The sequence below is a fragment of the Panthera tigris genome, chromosome D1 (assembly GCF_018350195.1).
Source record: "Panthera tigris isolate Pti1 chromosome D1, P.tigris_Pti1_mat1.1, whole genome shotgun sequence".
Classification (NCBI taxonomy): Eukaryota; Metazoa; Chordata; class Mammalia; order Carnivora; family Felidae; genus Panthera; species Panthera tigris.
Window position 1 is genome coordinate 18,229,037 of NC_056669.1, and position 22,260 is coordinate 18,251,296.

Genomic DNA, 22,260 nt, shown 5'->3' on the forward strand with positions numbered 1-22,260 from the left:
GTGGTCCCTACTGTTAGATCACATTTGGGGCAGGAAGCGTTGGCTATTTTTTTTTTTTTTAAACAACAACAAAAAAACCAACCTCATTTTTATGAGCAGGATATCTTGATCAATAGCAAACCTTTTTTTAATGGATTAGGGAAATAAATGTCCCCATGAATCATTTATAAAGTCTGTTTCTTTCACTGCGTGGAATAAAGATAAGACCGACAGCGCTAGACAGTTTCTATTAGCTGCTGGACTATCGCTGCACCTCACTCCAGCTGGTGAGTGAACCTGCCCCCAACTAGTTGTCTTCCTTGGTATGTCTCCGCTTTTTATCTGTTCGTCGTTGGCTTTCTTTTCCATTCTGTATTTTCTATCTGACTCTGTATACTGTACAAAGCAGTTTTTTCTTGTCTGTTTATCTTTCTTCAACTGGAATATTTACAATAAAACAGAAACAAACCCTGAAGTGCTAGTGATGGATGAAAGCTGTTTGGGTTTGGGGAGAATAGTTTGGTGTGTCTGACATCCAGGTACCCTAAAAGCAAATAAAAATATAAACCCACTTGGTGTCTTCCCCTCCACCTGCCCTTCTCTCTCTCTCTTTCTATCTCTCTCTCTTCCTCCCCTTCTCCCCTCTCCACTCCCCCACCCCCTTGAGCTCTTTGTTCAGATCCCAGGAAAGTCTAGGTGGCTTCTTTCAATTTGTAGTCCTGGGAGTCTGAGCCAACCACTGCCCGCCCCCCCCCCCCCCCAAACGGATACACATGTTAATGAAGTTCAGGATTCATAGGGTTTTGTCTTCCTAAATGCACTTTCACAGAATAGCCATCTATTGCTACCTAGGGTAACTCTAGTCAGATATCACCCCAGATTCCACTGGGAGCTTGAAGATTACATCAATTAAAATATAATACTTTGCTTTATTTCTTTTAATTGCCTTGCAGGGCCCCAACCGTCACAAGATCTCTACCCCAGAACCCAGGTGGGGTGTAAATTGAGCGTGTAGATGGCCGAAAATCTTTTGGCTTCCTCTAATCCAATGCTCATACGAGAATATTCATCCTGGGAACTTGCCAGCCGGCCGTCTTATTGGTTAGGTGAGACTGACATATCATGATAACCAATCCACCTGGGGCCACTCTGTGAAAGTTTATTAGTTTTGGATTCCAAGGAGTTGAATTTTCTTTTGGAATCCAAGGGGGACTTCCCCATGGTGTAGGAGTCAAGTACATGAGGCCAGAAAGGGCTGGGGCATTTCAGACACGGCAGATTGGTGGTTGGAGTGAAGCTTGAGAGAACCGTTTGTGCCTTTCCCGCCAATGGGGTGTGAGCAGCAAGGTAAAATAGTCTGGAAACGATAAGGGAGATTTAATTCCCTGACTGGTTGTTCGCTCTCTTGGGGGAGTAACAAAGAGGCCTGTTTGGAAAATTCAGAGAAGGAATCCTTTCATAAAGATTTTGCTTAAAGCTGGTGCTTCCTATGGGGCCTTCTGAAGACAGAACTTAAACCTTTAGTTGCCTTGAGCTATGAGTTATTCCCAGCCTTTCTACGAAAGGGGACTTTCTCCCCACAGGCAAGTCCCCACCATTACCCAAAGAGTGTCCCCGGGGTCTGTTAATCTGGTCATCCAACAGTGCCCCTCAAAGATTGGTGATGTCATACCTTCAAAAAGCTCTTCTCCTAGAGAAAAAATAAATATTTTATTAAAATATCTTTTTCTATAAAGATGAATGTACATTTATATGTGTCTCTATATAAAAAGATATAGGTATATTTCACAACTTGGTGCGGCTTCCAGAGGAATAAAAGGCTCCCAAGTTTTAGAACTAAAGGGGTCAACAAACCTGTTATATATTAAGGACAACCAGGCACGAGAAGTTGTCACTCTGGATAGAACGTAATTGTTCAAATTTTTATTAATGTCTTACTCCTCAATCAAAAATGAATGAGGGGCACCTGGGTGGCTCAGTCAGTTAAGCGTCTAACTACGGCTCAGGTCATGATCTCACAGTTTGCCAGTTCAAGCCCTGTGTTGGGCACTGTGCTGACAGCTCAGAGCCTGGAGCCTGGTTTGGAATCTGTGTCTCCCTCTGTCTCTGGCCTTCCCCCACTCACGCTCTCTCTCTCTCAAAAATAAATAAACATTAAAAATTTTTTTAATGAGTGAAAAAATCCTAATTTTACCGTGACACAAATAGCATTGGTGTCGAGAGAGAAAGAAGTCTACAAAGGCAATAAAGTAGAAAACCACCTCTCCGGTTGGAAATGGCAGACTTGAGGCCCTAAGAAGGAAGGGGCGTAAAGCAATTGAGCATATAAGCTGTCCTGATATTAGCTAAGAGCATGCATATAAATATTTCCCTGGCTGGAACGTACTGAAGCGTGTTGAGGGAGTCAATGCATTGTGACTGCGGTTGTGTCTGGGGATTTGACCCTAGTAGTGGGTTAGCGTGTGCAGAGCTCATGTCATGGAGGATGGAGATCAAACACGTAAGCACAATGATCTGCTAGAGAATTAGCGGAAAGATCCTGCCAGCTTTCATATTCTTGCGCCTAATCTGATGTTCTCTTTGGACTATGCCAGAGAAGTCAGAGGGACCAAAGGACCTCTCACCCTGCTGGCCCTTTTTCAGGTTGGGGAGTGATCTTGAGAGGGTATTTCTTTAACACACAGTGCCACTTTCGATTCTGTGGCCAAGTAGTGAAGAAGTGGAAGAAATTATCTGTACTCTGCCTGGATAGACAAAACTCACCTAGGGAATAAAGCATGAAATACCAAAGTGATCTGGACTATAAACCATGTAGAAATTCAGAAGGGCGAAGGACTCTGGGTAGTTGAGATGGGCTTAGTGGAGGAAACAGGGGTGTTTGTGACTTGGGGGTGTTGAAAACCTTTCTGATGGCTAGCAAAACGAGACTGTGCTTCATCTCGCTTGGAGTGCAATATGGTTAATTCCTGTTGACGAATGGGGCGCTCTTCTGATAAGAGATAGCTTGTCGTTGCTATTGTTTTGTTTGTCACCCACGGTGTTCCTTTTGGTGAGATTCCAGCTCTCCTATTATGTTTCTTCATGTTTGCTGCCGACACTGTGACACTGTTTAGAGATCTTTTACTTCTATCTCATTCCAGGGCTTCTTTAAATTATATTAATGGGATTAGCTGCAGAAACAAACAGCCTAGCCCTATAGAATACAGAAAGACTAACTGAAATAAGCAGTGAAATGGTCTGAAGTGGATGATGAGCTCTTTAAATGTGTGTGTGTGTGTGTGTGTGTGTGTGTGTGTAAAATATTTTTAAATTGCAGGGGTGGGGGGGAAGGGAGTGTGAATACAGAACCGAAGGTGTGGAACCAATGTCAAAAATCAATACAGAACCAAACCCCCCAATTTGTGATGTACAGGAACATTTTAGAACAATTTTCCTTTTCAGCCCATTAAACCGTCCTGTTATCCATAGCACACGGAGTCCGCCTGGAAAGTTATTCTACTTGGATTGTTCTGATTAGATTCTTGGTAGCTTTTCCATTAAGAATAACAGATATGTGACTTCCATTTCCACATCATCTGTAATCCTGTAGCACCAAGTGAGCATAGGCAAGCATTTCGAATCACCAAAGCTTGGTCAAATGTGAAGGTCAAGAAGTCACAAGTAGGTAAACAGCCTCAGGCGGCATTACCACGGGATGGGGCATGCCCCCTAGCTCAGATGTAGTGACAGGACTTGAGGAACCAGTTTAAAGAGGACCAGATGAAAAACAGTTCAACACAGAGAGATTTCAGTTATTTTTTTTCTTTGCGGCTCCCCTCTCTCCTTAACGCAAGGTAAACCGAGCGTGCGTGCGCATGCGCGCACATGCGCATGCAGCGGTTTAGCCCAGACCTTGTCTCCGTGCTCCTTATGCCCATTTCAAAAGAGAGAGGATGCTCTACGTGACCACCTCAGCATGCCACTAGATAATATTGCTGGGTTTGATCCTCTGGCTTAGTTCTCACCGAGTGCTCTTTGATGTAATTTATTTCTAAGCCAACCGTATATGTAGATGCATGAAGTAAAAAGTTGTTTTTCCCCCAATTCCCCAGTTGAGTGTGAAGACGCCTGAGCTGACTTCTTAAAATCTCTTCCCTCCACCCCTGTCAGCTACAAAGCAAAGTTCCTCTAGCGTTAAGAAGTGACCAGACAAGGGGCACCTGGGTGGCTCAGTCGGTTAAGCGTCCGACTTCGGCTCGGGTGACGATCTCGCGGTCCGTGAGTTCGAGCCCCGCGTCGGGCTCTGGGCTGACGGCTCGGAGCCCGGAGCCTGCTTCCGATTCTGTGTCTCCCTCTCTCTCTCTGCTCCTCCCCCGTTCATGCTCTGTCTCTCTCTGTCTCAAAAATAAATAAAACCTTAAAAAAAATTAAAAAAAAAAAAAAAAAAAGAAGTGACCAGACAAAAGGCAAAGCCACTGTTGTTACTGAACACAACCAGAACAAAGTAGAGCAATGCAGGTCAACTTCCATTATACACTCCATACTTCCATCAATAGCCTTGTCCATGTTAGGCAGAAAACAATGTTCAGAAAGGTCAGACAATGAAATTGTTAACATTTGAGTGGGTAGGTTGGCCAGTAAAGTACAGAGTTCAGAAGTAATATCTTTATTCAGCTAGCACATCTTTTGTTTCAAATAAAGCAGCAGATTTGCTGAGGCTGCCATTACTTCCAGAGGATTTAAGGGCCTCCCTGATCTGGCCCAGGCTGATCTTTCAAACTTCTCCTGACACTTTTGTCACCTGCCTTCCATCTCTACCCTGCAATAAAACCATACCAGTTCCCAGTCTGTATTTATCCCATTTCTTCCAGGCTTTCCTTCTAGGTCTTTGCTTTGGCCATTCTCACCTCCTGGAAAGCCCTCCCCCAGGCATGTCTATATTGCCAACGCCTACCTGTTGAAGAGCTAGCTTATGGACCTTCTCCACTGTGAAGTCCTCAATGATCCCCATCCCCCAAGGACAGAGGAAATAACCTCTCCCTCTCCTGAACATTCTCAAACTTTTTCCGCGGCCCTTAGCGCTTCCATCATTGAAGTATCTGTGCTTGACGCATATGTTGTTCTTACCCCCACCCACCAGAGGAAGGTACTTAAAGAGCAGAGCAAATGCCTTTTTCATTTTTTATTCTTTCACAGGGTGTAGGATTCCTTGCACATCCTGAGTTCCCATGAATGAATGCATGAATGAATGAGGCAAATTCACCCGAGACCAAATGTACATGAAAATGCTGCAGGTAGGACATTGAGAGGCAGGAATATGCTAATACACCCTTGATTTAAAGCAATCGTGCATAGAACAACTTAATAATTTATGCCAGACAAAAGTATGACTTCATTTATTTTACTGGGCATGAACCCAGTGGGGAGAGCAGCTTGATAATATTCAGAGGCTGGTGGAGAGTTGGTCCAGTTAGTAGGTACCAGGGAATGATCTCTTCCAGCAGTCTACAAGCTTTCTCTACAGGTTAGAGGGATTCAGCCTCCCAACTCCCACACCAGCTTTGGAGAAATCAATCAGCCTTCTCCCTTCTCTCCTCATTATCCTCAAAAAGTGATTTCCGTCCAAAATTATATTACCAAAACTTGGTTCATGGGTTATCCATTTCAGTGTAAGTCCACCAAGGTGGTATTTTCTCAGAACAAATGGGATTGATCTGCTTTACCAAAATAATTGAAATCAGCTTTAGTTTCCTCATACTTGCCAGGAAAACCAAATATTTCCCCCTTGGTGGTTTGCTTTTAAAATGTGAAAACATCGTAACAGTTTGAAGGTCAACAAATTACAACTCTAGCGGGTAGACTGATCACCATACTGACAAGTCTGGCTAGTTTTGATGAGTTTGGGAAAATGTCCTTTTCCTTAACGGATTCTTTAAGGTTTCATTTTTATGATTAATAAAGTAATGCCTATGCATTATAGAAAATCTGGAAAATCCAAAAAGTAGAAGGGAAAAAAAAGAACCCAAATGGTAGTAACTAAAGAAACTCGGTATTAAAGTTTTGTCTTGTAGCGATTTTTATGTTTTTGAACCATTGTGATCTCACTGTATGTGACTCCATTAGTATCTTTCTCTCCATACACAGTGAGTTTAGCCAACAACATTGTGAGCTGCCTGGAGGCAGAAATCTCTAGGGTCTCTGCAGTAGCAAAAAATTAGCGTTGCTCAGTGCTCTCAGCCATCGTGGGTGCTGGCAAAATGAGTGGCTTAATCACTGATTTGTTCATCAATGAATGAATAAAAATTATAAACCAAGGTTTTTGCCCTTGAGGCATTTACAATCTGTGTTAAAAGGCAAGTACACGAAGCACTCTAACCTAAAACAATATATGATTAAGGGTTAAATGAAGGACAGGACACTCGTAGGAGACTTCTTAGAGGTGATTTGTGGTAAGGAAAGTGGCCTGGGGCATAGCCGCAGGGGGTAACTAACAGGGAAGAATCTGAGGTTATTTTTTTCCAATAAGCCCCCCATAGAGACAGGTCGATGTGTCTCCAGCTGGTGCCCATTCTTCTACCCAGTGCCAGGCAGCAGGCAGCCTTTCCATCCACTGTCTCAGACGACCGGCTGCTGTATTCTCTACCGCAGAGGAAACTCCCCTCTCCGCACAAGGGGAACCACCCAGCTGGTGTTCCCTCTCAGCTCCGGGACAAGGAGGGAATTCTAGGCTACACAGCCATGCGGTGGATGCCTTTCTCCACTGGTAAACCTACGAGAAAGGGAGTTTTCAAACTTTTTATAGTTCTTCTCTTAAGTTTGTCAGCTCGGATGGAAATGCTGAAACCCTATTTTCTCCCCCCTGGCTCTCAGATCCCTCTGGGGCCTGGTCTCGGGGCCCCCCCGTTATACGACTTGTACCAAAGCAGGCTGGAGCTGGGTAACCTGGCTTAGCTCTGATGGGTAGCACGTGAGGGGACAGCCCAGGGACGCGCCTGAATTCAATGACTAGTTCGCAGTTTAATCAATAGGGGCATAGCAATCAGGTGGATGTAAGTGAGACTGGAGCTCAGTCTCACTTGAGACTGAAGGATTTCCAAGTAATCATATTGGAGGATTGCCCTGGGTATAAAGAACGGTAGGATATCAAGCCACATTGGGCACGCTCCACCGAAGGTTGTGGCATCTTGTCTGCCAGGGCACCCGCCTCTTGAACAGCTCTTTGAATTCCAGATGAAATGAAAATTCCCTCCTTAGTAGTCATTAAGGCTCCAATTTTATGTCTCATTATTAAACCATGAAGTTGGCCAACACATTTAAATTAAGCAAAATGAAGAGATTTATGGGCAAATTGGGAGTCTAGGTGAAAAATTGAAGCTTAATCTCCAAAGATTAAGAAAAACACAATAACACACTATTGGAGACCAAAAAAAAAAAAAAAAAAAAGCAAATCTCAGAGTAAACAGGGGGAAACGTTCTTTCTTATTTTTCCCAAAGTACCAGCTCTTTAAAATTGAGTTTTTAGATGATGATTTCATGCTTGGTAATACCCACATGATTCGAGAAATGTTGGAATAAGACTTAAATGGTATTTTAGTCTCCGTGTAGAACGAGAGAAGTATGTCAGATTGATAGCCCTAAGCCGCCGACAGCCTCCTGCAGAGAAAGAACACTGTATGAGGGCAACATGAATTATTTCAGATCCCCCTTGCTCTGAAGACACAATCCTGCTAGGTGGCCAGTGTGGGGGTCAGAGATTAAACTTGTTCTTCAGTTTCTCCACTGAGAGTGTCCGTAAAGGGGCTGTGGTGCCAGAGGGAAAGACGTTTCCAGCCAGCTGAGTGTCCACGGGTTAGCGAGGGGCTGGGGCCCCATTCGGATTCCTTATCAGCGGCTGCCTTCTTCCCAGAGGAGAATGCAACTAACTGCAGGGGCAAATCTGAAAGGCTAACTGAGAGATGGAAGGTTCCAGAGGCAGTCACCTGAGCCAGCCACCAACCATTGAAAGCATTTTAATTTAAGACCAAAGAGTGTCACGGACCATCATAATCTCATCTGTTGGTCCTAAATCTCTCCCGCAGTGAGGAGAGGCAGTTACCCTAAGGGCAGTGAGGACAATAATGGTTCCCTCGGGGCATTCAGAGAAAAATCCATTTACTTCAAAACTGAAGAGCTAAGACTTGGCCTGAAGGTAAGTAGTATGATCTGGAGGTTAGTGTTAATTATTGCCAGATTCCTGCTGTCCCCAGATACTGCAACTCCCCCATGAATCTGTGGTAACTGAAATTGTCCACAGAGTATATGGCATGGAGATAATCATTGTAAGTCAGTTGTTGCCCAATAGCAGAGACAAGGTCTGGGAGAGGTCAACTTCTATGAGGGTACAGAAGCTCGCGCAAGGTCCTGGGCCAGCACACCTGCCTCCGAGGATCCTGGGGGCTGGGAGCTGTGGGGGGGGGGGGGGGCAAAGGGGGAATGGATGTGTGGGAAGGCTGGTCCCAGAAACAGAGGGGTGGGGTGGGGAAGGAAGGGAATTAATGTTTCTTCCATGTCTGTGGTGTTCCAGACGTTACACTAGGTGCTTTTACCTAAGTGATCATCGATGAGGTTTGGGGAGTGATAGTGGGGTTCGTGGGGTCCGGAGCCGATGACCAGGAAAGAATTCTTGAAGACGTCTTTGGTGCGAAAAGATGATTTTATTAAAGCGTAGGGACAGGACCCATGGGCAGGAAAAGCTGCCCCAGGACCATGAGGAGAGACTGGTTATACACTCTGGGTTTGGGGGAGGTAAAGTCCAGGGAAGTTTCCACTGAGATTTGCATATGCTAAAGAAGACTCCGGGGCGCCTGGGTGACTCAGTCGGTTAAGCTTCCGACTTGGGCTCAGGTCATGATCTCACGGTCCGCGAGTTCGAGCCCCACATCGGGCTCTGCGCTGACAGCTCAGAGCCCGGGGCCTGTTTCAGATTCTGTGTCTCCCTCTCTCTCTGCCCCTCCCTCACTCGTGTTCTGTCTCTCTCTGTCTCAAAAATAAATAAACATTAAAAAAAAAAAGAAGACTCCCAGGATACTGGAGGCCTAGCTATTGTCAGGCCAAGGTTGTTTTTCCCTCTAGCAAAACATTAGCGTTAAGACAGTAGGGAGTCCTGGAGAAACATTTCACTCTGCCAGCCTCAAGTGTTTGTCAGTGGGCTGCAGGTTATAAGGAAATTTCATTTTGTCTGCCATTTCCTTCTGCCTTTGTTTTCCACATCAATCATATTTAATCCTCAAAGTAACTCTCAGGCGGTCACTCTTACCCTCACTGTAGAGCTGAGGAACTGGAGGCTCAGGATGTTAAAGTGATTTGCCCAAGTTCACAAACCTTTCCCAGCATGGATGCGAACTCAAGTTTGCCAGCTTCAAAGGGCATGTTCTTTCTGCCACATCACGCCGACTCCCTGGAAATTAAGGAACAGGGGGGCTGATTTCACAAAGGAGTCAGCCAGGATTCACCTGCCTAGCGGCGCGTGAGGGAAACTGTCTCCTTTAACAACCCTTCTGAGATCGGAACAGAGGTAGAATCTCCTGGATGGATCATCAGATCTCGGTCCCCTCAAGATTCACCTTTGCCTTGGAGTCTTGTCCCCCATCACTGTTGCTGCTGCCTTTGTCTCCAGGGCCACTTCTGCTCTTTCATAAATCGGACTCAAGTGGACTTAAGACTCTTTCCTGCATTTCCTGTAGCAGGTCTCAATAAGACTAAAATGATGACATAAGACTTAATTAAAGGCTCCGAGATAACAAAGGGAAAATAGGCATGGATTATCAGGTAACTAACTAATGAGGCCAAGGAGTTGCGGCCGCTCTCCAGAGCGTGGCCCAGACTCACAGGGCACCGTCACAGGCACCTGCCCGCTCTGCAGGGCCGAGGCCAACTCCTCCACCCGACCCTGCTGCACCCTAAGCATCTGAGAGCATCTTCAAGCCCATCCAAGGAAGTGCAGCACACTGTTTAAAGCCAGGCTTCACATGTCTAAGCACCTGCTTTCCTCACGCAGACGGATGCCAATCTTGACTTGTTCGTTTATTGCTAGCACCAAATTCATAACCCAATCTGAACAGAAAAAGGGAAGCGGCATAGGAAAAGGGGAAGAACTTTTTCCAGCTTGTTACAAGATGAATACCAGTGACATTTTTATTTCTTAACACAACCGCTCGAAGCCCTGGCGGCAACTTGTTTCCTTGACCACAGTCACTGGACCTCGTGGAATAAATTCTTCTCATGCATTATCGATTTCAGTTGGAACAAGCTGCATTTTCACAGAGCTACCGAGTCGGCTATTTTTCAAACACTTGAAGACCTTCAAAACAGCAATGAAATATTTCACCCCCATCAGGTAGGCAGAAAGAAAGAAATAAAAATCTGATAAAACCAAGGGCTGATGAAGACGTGTGGTCAAAGAAAGTCTCATACGTCTACCGCTGAGAGGAATGTAAAATAGAGAATAATTTGGCAATGGCTAATAAAGGTAAAGATGAGGAACACCCAGCGAATCATCAGTTCCATAGCTTATCAGGCACTCTAGAAAAATTCTTGCAAACGTGCAACAAGTAGACATGGGCAAGAGTATTCGCCACAGCGGTTTGTCACGTCAAAACAAACAGACTTGTTTTTTTAAGAACAAGTCAAGGGATAGATTTTTTTTTTTAATTGTGATTTAATCGACATGCTGCAACAATTCACAGTTGTAAAAGTGAATGAACCGGTTCTACGTATTTCCTTATGGATAAGCCTTGACGCTATAATATCAAGCGGAAACCCTACATCTCGAGTGAACTAGGCAGTCTCTCAAGTTTCATCAGTGACCAAGAAGAATGCTTGCTCAACTCTTCGTTCGGGACGTGGCCGCAGCTAGGTGTTGGGGGAGGTTGAACAATTGATCTCATGCCGACAAAGAAGGTTTTCCTTAAGGAAACTGCTCATGGTTGGCGTATATCTGTAATACACGAAGGGTCATTGTGCAGCGCTAGAAAGGACCTGATGCCAGGACGTAGACCCCCAGAGCAACTCCCCATCACAGAGGCACAGAAAGGGCAGCAACCCCAGTAAAGGAATGCAGATAAGTGGTTTTTAATGAGACTGTGTTAGCCAACAGGAATCTGGACTAGACTATTCGAGAACTCAGGTTGCACGGTTGCTACCAATGGAGTAAAAGAATAAAGAAGTGCTTTCTCTCTCTCTAAGGGTATTAACTCTACTCAAAAGATCAACAGAGTGACTTCGTCTTTCAAATGATGTTTAGTCCTATGTACCACTGGGGAGAAAGTCACACAAAATGGAAAGGGATTGCGAGACACCAGGGGAGGGGAGAACCTCCTAATTAAATGGTAGGAATTTGGAGGTGGCATGGTATGATGGGTAGTCAGACTGGGGTCACAATCTGCTCCACCGCTTCTGAGCTGGTGGCCCTCTGGGCAATTCATTTCATGGCCCCACAGGCATACCTTGCAGATATTGTGGGTTCAGTTCCAGACCACCCCAACCAAGCATGTCAAATGAATGCTTTGGTTTCTCAGTGCATGTCAAAGTTATGTTTATACTTTACTGCAGTCTATCAATTGCATAATAGCATTATACCTAAAAATAACCCGGTACATACCTTAATTTAAGAATACTTTATTGCTAGGGGCGCCTGGGTGGCGCAGTCGGTTGAGCGTCCGACTTCAGCCAGGTCACGATCTCGCGGTCCGTGAGTTCGAGCCCCGCGTCAGGCTCTGGGCTGAGTTCGAGCCCCGCGTCAGGCTCTGGGCTGATGGCTCGGAGCCTGGAGCCTGTTTCCGATTCTGTGTCTCCCTCTCTCTCTGCCCCTCCCCCGTTCATGCTCTGTCTCTCTCTGTCCCAAAAAAATAAATAAAAAATGTTGAAAAAAAAAAAAAAAAAAAAAAAAAAAGAATACTTTATTGCTAAAAAAAAAAAAAAAAAATGCCAACCATCATCTAAGCTCTCAGCAACCCTCTGCTGGTGGAGGGTCCTGCCTCGATTTCATGGCTGCCGACTGACAGGCGTGGTGGCTGCTGAAGGTTAGGGTGGCTGTGGCAATTTCTTAAGATAGGACAGCAATGAAGTCTGCTGCCTCGATGGAGTCCTCCTCTCCCGAACGATTTCTCTGTAGCAGGCGATGCTGTTTGACGGCATTTACCCACAGTAGAACTTCTTTCCGAATTGGAGTCCATTCTCCGAAACCCTCCCACCGCTCTATCTGCTAAGTTCATGTCATGTTCTAAATCCTTGGTTGCCACTTCAACGGCCTTCACAGCATCTCCCCCAGGAGTAGATTCCATCTCAAGAAACCACTTCCTTTGCTCCTCCCTGAGAAGCAACTCCTCATCCGTTCGGGTTTGATCCTGAGACGGCAGCCGTGCAGTCTCATCTTCAGGCTCCGCTTCTGATTCTAGTTCCCGTCTTATTTCCACCACACCTGCAGGCACTTCCTCCCCTGAGGCCTGGAACCCCTCAAAGTCGACATGAGGGTTGCAGTCAACTTCTTCCAGACTCCTGTTAATGTTGATATTCTCTTCCTGTGAATCACGAATGTCCTTAACGGCTTCTAGAACGGTGAATCCTTTCCAGAGGTTTTCAGTGAACTTTGCTCAGATTCATAGAGGGATGGCAGCTAGAGCCTCATGAAATGTCTTTCTTGAATAATAAGACCGGAAAGTCAAAATGACTCCTTGATCCATGGGCTGCGGAATGGATGCTGTGTTAGCAGGCGTGAAAACAACATTAACCTCGTACATTTCTGGCAGAGCCCTTGGTTGACCAGGTATATTGCATGAGCAGTAATATTTTGAAAGAAATATTTTTTTCTTAAAGTAGGTCTCAACAGTGGGCTTAAAATATTCAGTAAACCGTGTTATAAACAGCTGTGCTGTCGTTCAGGCTTTGTTGCTCCATTTATACAGCTCCGGCAGAGTCGATTTAGTATATTTCTTAAGCGCCCTAGGATTTTTGGAGTGGTAAATGAGTATTGGCTTCAACTTAAAGTCACCAGCGGTATTAGCTTCTCACAAGAGAGTCAGCCTGAACTTTGAAGCTTTGAAAGCAGACATTGACTTCTCTCTAGCTATAAAAGTCCTCGATGACATCTTCTTCCAATAAGCTGTTTCGTCTATATTGAAAACCTGTTGGGGCACCTGAGTGGCTCAGTCGGTTGAACGTCCGGCTTCGGCTCAGGTCATGATCTCACGGTTTCTGAGTTCGAGCCCCGCGTCGGGCTCTGTGCTGACAGCTCAGAGCCTGGAACCTGTTTCGGATTCTGTGTCTCCCTCTCTCTCTGCTCCTCCCCCGCTCGTGCTCTGTCTCTCTCTCTCTCAAAAATAAATAAGCATTAAAAAAAAAAAATCTGGGGGCGCCTGGGTGGCGCAGTCGGTTAAGCGTCCGACTTCAGCCAGGTCACGATCTTGCGGTCCGTGAGTTCGAGCCCCGCATCAGGCTCTGGGCTGATGGCTCGGAGCCTGGAGCCTGTTTCCGATTCTGTGTCTCCCTCTCTCTCCGCCCCTCCCCCGTTCATGCTCTGTCTCTCTCTGTCCCAAAAATAAATAAAAAACGTTGAAAAAAAAAATAAAAAAAAAAAAATAAAAAAAAAAATCTGTTGTGTACTATAGCCACCTTCATTGACTATCTCAGCTCGATCTTCTCTGCAGCTTCTTCTACACCAGCACTTGCTGCTTCAACTTGCACTTTTCTGTTATGGAGATGGCTTCTTTCCTTAAACCTTAGGAACCAGCCTCTTCAAGCTTTAAACTTTTCTTGTCTCAGCCTTCACAGAATGGAGGAGAGTCAGAACCTTGCTCTGGATTAGGCTTTGGCTTAAGGGAATGTTGGGGCTGGTTTGGTCTTCTATCCAGACCACTCAAACCCTCTCCACATGAGCAGTACGGCTGTTTTGCTTTCTTGCCATTCATGCGTTCACTGGAGTACCGCTTTTAATTTCCTTTAAGAGCTTTGCCTTGGCATTCACAACTCGTCTAACTGTGTGGCTCAAGAGGCCTAGTTTTCTGCCTATCTCGCTTTCAATGTGCCTTCCTCACGAAACTTAATCATGTCTAGCTTTTGATTTGAAGTGAGGGATGTGTGACCCTTCCTTTCAGGTGAACACTTACGAGGCCATCGTGGGGTCACTAATTGGTCTAACTTCGATATTGTGTCTCAGGGAATAGGGGGTCCTGACGACAGCGAGAGAGATGGAGGTGTGGCTGATCGGTGGAGCGGTCAGAACGCGCACAACACTTACAGATTAAATTTGCCATCTTATGTGAACGCCCTAAAATAATTACAGTGGTAACATCAAAGACCACTGATCACAGGTCGTCATAAAGAAATATCATAAAGAAGCAGTGTGAAATATCGCAGGAATTATCAAAACGTGACACTGAGACACGAAGTGAGCAGAGGCTGTTGGGAAATGCCATGATAGTCTTGCTCAGTGCAGGATTTGCCACAAACCTTCAGTGTGAGGAAAGAAAAATGGGATCTCTGCAAAGCACAATAAAGCGAGGCTCGGTAAAGTGAGGTGTGCCTGTAACCTCCAATGTCTTATTTTGTAAAATAGGACCTCTTGCAGCATCCCTGGGAGGATTACAGAGGTAATGCATGTAAAGCGCATGTGTACAGGGCTTCGGAAATAAGAAGGGCCCAAGAAATGGTAGAGCTTGTGATGATGATGATTATCCTCGTTCAATCTGTGACTACTCAGTGCTATCAACTGAACCCTCCTGATAGTTTTGCTGCTGCTGAGAAAGACATAGGAAATTGACAAACTGATCAAAATGTGAGTCAGTAAAGCATCTACTAGCAAAATGTTACTTTTTTGTTCTCAGATGATAACCAGCCAGTCCACTTTATTAATAGAGTGTTTTCTGGTTTCACTTTGCTTTATTGTTTGCACATCATTGATCAGCAGAGGGCTGGTTATATGGACTAGACCGGGCCTCTGTAGAATTATTCTCACGGAATTACCCTTTGGTGAGGATGCTTCTGGTTGAGCTGGAGGATCTTTATGAGAAACAGCCTGATGAACCTCACTGACTCCACTGTAAAAGAATGTTTGGGTATGATGTTCACTCATCATATGGTGTCCCATTTTACCAGGCCTCTAGGAAAACCCCCCTACCTGATTTTGGTGCCAAAAATAGCTAAAAATCCCTTGAGCAATTGGTTTTATCCTGTGGATACTATAAACAGATGAGTTTCCTTCCCTTCTCTGAACCCATATCTGGAAAGCTCAGCGTGAGGTCTGCAAGCTGTTGTCACTGTACACTTGTTTTAAGCCTCAACTTGGAGTCATCTTTGTTCCTGCCCTTTGTTTTTTCGTCCTCTTTCACCCTGCTTTTAGCTGGGAGAATACACCTAGATATATACATGTATACAATATAGTGTTCCCTACTAATCTATAAGAGAAATTATGTAGGATTGTCTAAGGCTAGATTAGCATAAAGCAGACTAGTCTTAAGTTTTGCTTCTCCCATAGACCCTCCCTACATGCATGTCAAAATGCAGCTCTTAAAAAGGCAGTTAAATTGTTAACTCCCAACTAGACCCTAAGTAAGTGTTTTCCCAGTATATCATTTATAATATAGTACTGCACCTCAGGGGATGAGGTATTGAAGTGTGCTTGAGACATGCTGGGAAAACTCTGGAAAATAACTTGCTAAAAGAAAAGCAGTTCAGGAAAGCAATTTTATGTTGCATTTTCCTGGTGGGATACTCTCTGGGATGGGTTGCCATTGTTTATGTGTGAGCAACAGTCTCTTCCATATGCTGAAAGAGCGGGCAGAGCAGTGCCAACATGAGACATTAAGAAGCAGCTCTCAGCAGATAATTTATGGGGCAGAGAGTCAAGGACTCAAGCACTTCCGCAATCATTGTCATTGTTATGCATGAAGGACCGTCATTACACTTTCTGACTTTTGCTCTCTGGTGTTTCTGCTTAAAAAAATTATATAGATTAACATTTGCCATAGGTTCAAAGGTATATCTTAACCCATTCAAATCAGATGCCTTGTCCCTGACTGAGAAGAGGGCTCATAATTCAGCATGATGACCAACGGTGCAGTGATAGGTCTCAGTTCTGAACCAGGCACACTCCCCTCTTTTAGGAGAGCTACAGTGACACTTCCCTCCTGCCAGACTATCTTGCGTCATAACTCTGTCCTTCCTTTCTTCCCCAATTCTTTTTGAGCCAAATCCCGGTGAACTACTGGGGAGATGGATGGGATTTCACGGGGGAAACGTGTGAGGAAAGGTCCCTTCTTTCACATCTTCATTTTCCTCAAAATGCTGGACTGCATTCTCTTTTTAAATATTGAAATTAATGGAGAAAAAGGGAGAGTGTGGTCTTGTGGAGGAGAGGGGCACAGAGACGTTCCTCAGGAACATGTAGGAACAGAATGGCTGCCGTGAAACAGGACACAAAAACCTCCATTCTTACCTGAAAAAGCTCAGACACAGGGCTTGTGCTCCATTCCCTTCAGGACAGGTTGCCCTGATGAGGGCCACATAGCCTAACAGTTAAGCTATAGGCTCTGGAGTCAGGCTCCTGGGTTCAAATCCCAACTCCACCACTTTATATTGTGTGGCCTTCAACAGATTGTGGCACTTAATGTCACTAAACCTCACTTTTCTCCATGAGGATGGTAATAACAGTACCTGCTTCATAGGATTGCGGTAAGGATTAAATGAGACGATCTCGAGAAAGTACTTAGTATAGTCCCTGAGCATATTAAGCACCAAAATATGTTAGCCATTATTATTTATAGGATCACAGTCATTTTAAGGATGGTTGACCCACAAATTTTTACTTATAAAGATCCCTTAAAATTTTTTTTTTAATGTTTATTTTTGAGAGAGAGAGAGAGAGAGAGAGACAGAGTGCAAGCTGGGGAGGGGCAGAGAGAAAGGGAGACACAGAATCTGAAGCAGGCTCCAGGCTCTGAGCCATCAGCACAGAGCCTGGCACAGGGCTCAAACTCACAAACCGTGAGATCATGACCTGAGCCAAAGTCGGACGCTTAACCGACTGAGCCACCCAGGCACCCCTAAAGATCCCTTTTTAATGAGAAATTATTCTTCATACTCCCACATATAGGATCACAGTTATAGGTTTAGCATTGAGTGATTAGGAATTAGTATTTTTAAAATTACAGATATTGACTTAATTTTCTTTAAGTAGCCATGTGTGTTTAGGTACTGTTATTGATTCAGGGTTTGGTGCACACAGGGATTTGCAGACCCCTTGTAGATAACTCTCTGGGACTCCCTGAGTCTAAGTCCACAGCCAAGGAAACATGTCCTCCCTGCCATCAATCCTCTGTTCGTGGAACAGTAGGGGGCAGTGACATTAGGTATTCCATGACAAAGGGCTCTGAGACCAAACATGTTTGGAACATGCTGCATGAAATAAAGTTGCACCATTTTCTCTACTGCAGGACATCTTGGAGTATTTATAATACAAATATGTGTAATGACTCGCCAAAAGGGTGATAGAAGATGCTGCTTTTCCCATTTTTGACAAAAGCCGTGTGTGTGTGTGTGTGTGTGTAAGAGCACCTATTGCAACTTGAGAACGTGGTCACCTTCACCTCCTTTCCCTGGCAGGAATGCTCAGTAGCTTCCAAATCTCCCCTGCTGCTTTGTTACTGCCACTGACTCTGCTGTTGACTTCCATGCTACCTACTTCAGAGCACCTCTCTTCTTAAGATGCTATAGCCCTTTAAGTAGTACCCCCAAAGGGTTGCTTTGCTCTCTGGGTTTACAAAGTCTTCCATGAGGAAAGTTGGGAAAAGTTCTCAAGGAGTGCCGTTCAAGAGTTTCTTGCCTATTCTGTGTGAGTGTTCCTTCCTGCACACCACAGCATAGGGACTCAAAATGGTCTAGCCACCTGGACTCTTATCTACCCCCAGGCAAGTTTCCTTTCTCTCCCAGAAGCTGGAGAAATATTTTTCCCACTTCTTTCCAGTGTGCTTTAACTCCAGTGTGTTCTTATCCTGTTGACAACAGGAACACTGACTTCTCATCCCATAAGACTCCCAGGAACCTGTTCCATGTTTCTCTGGTGGGCAAACATAAACCTCTTTCCTCTTCATTTGTTCATTAAACAAATATTTATAGAGTGCCTATCTGAGTCAGGCATCTGTGGAGATAGACATAAGTATATTTTGGAAGGAGACGGCATTTGGTAGAGTCAAGAATGAATTTCATGTTATTGGCTTTGGCAGCTGGTGTGGAAAGTGGTGCTGTTTACTAAGATGGGGAAGATGAGATTGGGAGGGGAAGCAGGGAGGGGGCTGAGATTCCTTTGGCGCTTGTTAAACTTGAGATGTCTAAGGACTATCCACATGGAAATATTAGAAAGGCAGTTGGGAGATGCAAGTCTGGGGACTCAGAGATGTCTGGGCTGGTGATTTAGAATTCATTAGTATAAAGATGTTCTTTAAACCCAGGACAATAGATGACATGACCTAGGGAGAAATGAGAAAGGACAAGTAAAGAAGAGGTCTATGGAACCTTAGGAAAGTCTAATACTTGGAGGTAGGGCAGGGAAGTTAGGCTAGCCACGGACACTGAAGAGGAGCAGTCAGCGTGACAGAGGAAAACCAGGAACAAGTAATGTCCCAGAAGCCAAAAAGAAGGAAGATCTTGAGGGAACCAAATGCCATTGTGAATTTTAAATGAAAACAGAAGCATCCATTGGTCAACCTCACAAGAACGGTCAGTGAAGAGCATGCAAAGAGAATCCAGATTGGAGTCAACCCAGGAGGGAGTGGTGAGAGAAGCAGCAGAGACAACAAATATAGCAACTATTTTGAAGACACTTTCCTGAGAAGGGAGCCGAAAAATAAGGCAGTAGAAGAAAGGGTATAGAATGTGAAGTCAAGAAGATGGGAAATACTGGAGCATGGTTATGTTGTCATGGGAATGATCCAATGGACAAAGAGATTGGGGAAGCACGAAAAGAAAGGGGAAACCAGAAGGTAGAAGACTCCAGGTGGATCCAGAACACAGTGGGAAGAACTGGCTTTTGATAGATGGAAGGATACACCTTGCATGTTAACAGAGGAGGCAACAGGGGCAGGTGCTGGTCTTTGGGGAGAGGTGTAGAAAGACAAGTAAATCCCCACTGCTGTTATTTATATTTACTAATGAAATTTGAAGTGAGGTCATCTGCTTAGCAGGAAGGAAGGCCAGGGATATAGGAGGTCTGAGGAAAGAGAAAGTCACTTTAAGGAGTGGGAAGCTAGAAAAAGTGAGATAGGTGAGCGGTAGTGAATGCCCACTTGCAGTTAGAGATGAAATTAAAGTGCATCCGGTCAGCTCAGTTGCGTGATATTCTCTAGCAGCACTCAACTCCTCTAGTCCTGGCACAGTTAGGTTCATCCTTGGGCACTGCAGTTGTGGGTATTTGCAAGGGGGTACGTATTTTGATGGACCATGGAGTCTAAGCAGTATAGCACCCACTACCGTGGCTGGTACACAGTGGGCAATTATGAACTAATGAAGAATGTACATTTCCCCTTACATGGCTTTCACAATTCATTTATATATCCTCAACAAAGTGGGAAAATTTAAGTCTTGTGAGTGGAGAGAGTTCCCTGGCAGGGACCCAAATTCTAGAAATTCTTGAGTCTTGTCCTATAGTCATGTATTTATTCTTCACTTTCCTTTCCTCATTATGGTATTTGATGTACATATATATCAAATACACACACACACACACACACACACACACACATATACTTACACAAGAGACAAGGATATTCTTTATTTTTGTGAGGTCTTTGCCTTAAACATTTCCCTTGAGGAATGTGGAGTCTAAGGTCGGGGGGGGGGGTTCACATATACAATAAGTTACTTGTCAAAGTCAAAAGAGAAGAATGTGAAGAGTACTGGGAAGCATAATGGAAGGAGCAATTTAGTTTTTTCTGGTAAATGGGGATGTCTTTACAGAGGAATTGACATACGAGCTCAGATTTAAAAGACAAAAGTTTCATTTAAGTCTTAACTGTTCAATAGAAAACTCAACAAGAATAGGAAGAACGTATAATAAGAGCTAACGCTTACTGAGTGTTTACTATGTATCAGGAACTAAGCACCTTATATACTTTAGCCATTTCATCTATAAATAGGTTCTATTTTGATTCCTATTTTTCTGATAAAGGTTAGAGGGATTGATTACTCTGCTACTGAGAAGCCCAAATGGGACTTGAACCAGGTCTTAGTAGTGCTGAAGCCCAGGAAGGGGAAACAGCATTAGCAAAACACCCTGGGGAAGGTGAAAGCGCGTGAGATGGCCTTGTAAAGAAGAGCAGACCGGGCAGGGGCAGAGTGAGGAGAGAATAAAGGACTATGGCACACGTGAGGATAGGAAGAACAATGGAAGATGAGCCAGCAAAAGTGGGCGGTGCCCAGTTTCTAGTCCTCGACTATGAGTGAGTTCTACTTATCTATTGCTGTACAGCCTACTTCCCCAAACTTAGTGGCATAAAACAATCATTTTATTATAGTCACAGATTTGGCAGGTCCGGAATCCAGAGAGAACACAGCGGGATGGCTTGTGTCTGCTCCATAACGTCTGGGGCCTCTGCTAGGAATACTCAATGCTGAGGGCTGGAAATATAGGAAGGCTCACTTACTCACATGTCTGGTTGTTGACGTTAGCTGTGGGCTGAGAGCTTAACCAAGGTTGTTGGCTGGGGTCGTTGCAACACCTTCCATGACCTCTCCATGTGGCTACATTGGCTTCCTCACAACATGGTGGCTGAGTTCTAAGCACAATTGGCCCAAGAGAACGAGAGCAGTAGTACATGGCGTTTTGTTCCACTGATGGAGTCGGTCCAAAGGCCCACCCAGGTTCAAGGAGAGAAGACACAGACGGCACCACTCAGTGGAAGGAGTGTCCAAGAATTTGTGACATGCTTTAAAATTACCAGAGTCAGTAAATGAGGTCATTAAATAGAGATCTTTGATCTTATGAAAAGCTAGCCTGCTACCACCAAGGTGATGTCTATTGCTATATAACTTTCTTTGTGTATAATGTATGGAAGAGTGCACACTGTTCTTCCAAAGTCCCTCCTGAACCTTCCTTTTTCTCATTTCCTTTTTTTCTCCTTTCCCCTTTCTGCCATACTTCCCTCATTTACAACTTTACATGAGAAGAGACACATTTAAAAGAGTCCTAGGGGAGTACCTTGAAGATTTTTAAAGAAAAATAGCTATAAAATTCTAACAAAAAAATAATGAAATAACATGTAACAGGAGAATTTTATGTTGGAGAGGATTGTCTTCCCAATACCTCAGCAGTTGGCTGAATCTTTTGGGCTAAACTTATGTACAATATTTTTCATTGCACACAGTGTTATTTCAAAATTGGGACAGTTTTTCAAATGACATATTCACATTGCTCCCTGGAACCTCCTGAGGTAGGTGAACAGCTAACCCTTCCAAGACAGATGGATACTTATGAGCAATATTTAATCTTAATTGCAAGCCAGGTTTATGTGTGACAAGTTCCTGGCTTAGAAGCAATGCTTACTGTGACACAACTTTGCTGAGCTAAATGGTTACAGAGAATAGAGAATAAACAGCTGCATTATTGTGAGCCAGCATTTAAATCATGCCTAAGAACACCCCTGATTAGATGCTTCTATGCATCTTCAATTGTGCCTACAAATGCTTCTTTAAAGTGTAACTCAATAATAGTTCAATAGTTCAATTACATCCCAACGTTCTTTATTAATTCATTTATTCCACAAATTTTGTGGCCTAACTACCATGACCAAGTCTTGAGCTAGTCACTGAATGCGATCAACAAACTATAGATCAAGAACTGTGCCATTTTTAGAGAGATTCCCACTTCAATGATTACTCTTTACTGGAGAAAATACCTTGGCTTTGCATAAAATTTCTCTCTAGAAGCTAAAGGCATAAGTGCATGAAAAACTAAGAATAATATCTGGTTCTAGCAAGAGCTCAATGCATGTTTAACTGCTATTATTATTAAGCCTTAAATGCGCACTAAAATTCTCTCCAGTTCCCATATCCATTCTCACTATACTTCTTGAATAAGGTCAGAGATTAGCAACAATTGCAAAAAAAAAAAAAAAATGTTGTGGTAGAAATGAATTGGCAACTTCCATTTCTAGCATGAACTAGAAACTAGTCTCCCTTTGAAAGTAAGTCTCCTTTTGAAGACAACTAGAAAAACTGGACACAAATTTTTGTTTGTTTGTTTGTTTGGAGGCATCAGATAGCTAGGAAAGAGGCAAG

At 44.2% G+C, this 22,260-nt stretch overlaps 1 long non-coding RNA gene across 2 annotated transcripts in view; it reads right to left on the minus strand.

Annotated features, from left to right (window-relative positions):
- Positions 1–223: 223 nt before the first annotated feature.
- LOC122231041 overlaps positions 224–22,260 on the minus strand; it is a 40,569-nt gene continuing 18,532 nt past the window's right edge. Inside the window, exons 3-4 of one of the 2 annotated variants that reach the window (XR_006208150.1) lie at positions 1,581–1,669; positions 224–523 (exon numbers count right to left, since the gene is read on the minus strand). This is a non-coding gene — a long non-coding RNA (uncharacterized LOC122231041). Of the gene's footprint in view, positions 524–1,580; positions 1,670–10,675; positions 10,934–22,260 lie in introns of those variants that run through there. The other variant, XR_006208149.1, reaches the window with a different exon arrangement.